This window comes from Ammodytes marinus (genome assembly GCF_949987685.1).
Source record: "Ammodytes marinus genome assembly, chromosome: 9".
NCBI classification, from domain to species: Eukaryota; Metazoa; Chordata; class Actinopteri; order Uranoscopiformes; family Ammodytidae; genus Ammodytes; species Ammodytes marinus.
The window spans coordinates 16,819,326-16,821,230 of NC_137213.1; positions in this window are offsets into that span (position 1 = coordinate 16,819,326).

Consider the following 1,905-nt stretch of genomic DNA (forward strand, 5'->3'; position numbering starts at 1 on the left):
CGACAACGCCACCAGGGGAATTACACCCCTGGAAATAAAGTAAAGATAAGGGATGTACTTGTGTTGAATAATATGAACAATGCTGATAAGGCAAACAGATTCGTTAAACTGACAGACAGAGACGGGAATTCAAAATAAACCAAATCTTTATTTTGATGGAAAACAGATAAAATGTGCAGGAACTGGAACTACTAAGGATAAAAAAGGGATTAGTGTGTAAAAATGAACAAACAAGATAACTAAAGAGAAAATATTCTTTATTACAAAATTACTAAAACTCATTTATATAGAACGTCTAAAAGTCACAATATCTAAAATAGCAGTCCCAAACTTAAACAAAACAAAACAGACTAAAGCTGAGGCCAACTGCTGAGAGGCAAACTACGCCGAGGAGTGCCTAGGGGTGCTACCACTCACCACAAGTGCCTCACGTCAATAGTCACTACACACTAAAACTGGTGAAAAACGTGTTATATCCCTGTGCTTTAACTCGCATGCAAGTGACGGGACCTCACCAGGGGTGCCTAGCCTCCTTACAGTTTGGCACCCAGCTCCAGCCTAAAGCAAAATAACTATTAAAACATCAATCAAAAACAACAATTAACCCCCAGTTGGTTCAATAAACACTCAAAAAGAAAGACAAACAACTAAATACTAAACTAAGGCAAAACAGCAGCAAGTGAACCTACAACATGGAGGAAAATAAAGTTAACTTTGGCTCACTTTGCTGCATACTTGAATCAATTAGTGTGGCCTACAAACTACTCACCACCACGGGTTTGGGGGTAAGCATGAAATTCACTCGGTCACAGGGGGGCTATCCTAAAGCTAAAAGAAACGATACCAAATTAATGGATGCTTGTTTAAAATTACGTTCAGTACATCTTCTAAAAACAGATACTCACATGGTCACCAGCCACAGCAGAGACAACACCATACTGGCACAACACACCTGCTTTATATACAGGGCTTGATTAGGGGACTGGGCCATTTGCAGGCTGTGTTCAAGAGCACTAGGTTCAATACTGATTAGAAATGCTTCTACATTGCTACATACCTATCTGTATCTATCTATTTGATTTAATATGCAAAATAAGAATTTGCTAAGGAGCAAACTTTAAATTGTAGTTAAAGTGGCCGCAATTCTTCTTTCCCCCACTGAAGAAAAGCACCACTCTCCCTGTCGTCTCAGCGTCAGACTTCTAAGTACGCAGTAAGTGAGCATGATGCAAGGGAGGTGGCTTTGTTCTTCATGAGTCAGCTGTGTCAATGCCATGTGTCAGGGAACGTCAAGGAAACAGCTGCTTCCTTGTGTCTCCGGACTTTTTTATATGTTCGCTGTGAACCAGTCACCCCTGGTGGCTTTTTAGGGCAGCTGTAGAGTTATATTTGTGTACAACAGTAATCATTTCAACAGACATTGGCACTGACTCAGCTGATAGCCTATACTATGCATAATGATATAGACGTGAACAACGGTGAAGATTTGATCCTGAATGACCCAAACTGATAACAATTAGTTATAACTTAGTTAACTTAGTTATTAGTTATAACTTATTCTGTGTGGACTTGGACTTGTTTTCTTTTTTTTCCTATCTCACGTACACATCCTAATGTCTGGTTTCCAGTTTCAGGCACTTCTTACTAGGCCTACTTTATCTCAGTCTTTTCCCAGCTTAGACACAGGTGAATTGGATCCAAACAAGAATAGGAGTTGAGTTGAGTGTCATGTGGGTAGCTGCCCATCTTATTGGCTATTAAGAATTAATTTGAGGATGAACAGCAGATATAACTGGTGTAGCCAGGGCCTTGATTTTGGCCAATAATGTGTGTGAAATTGCTTGGTTTTCAGCTTTTTTCCGCGCAATTAAGAAGAAGAATTCAATCTTTCATTCAGTCTTATTC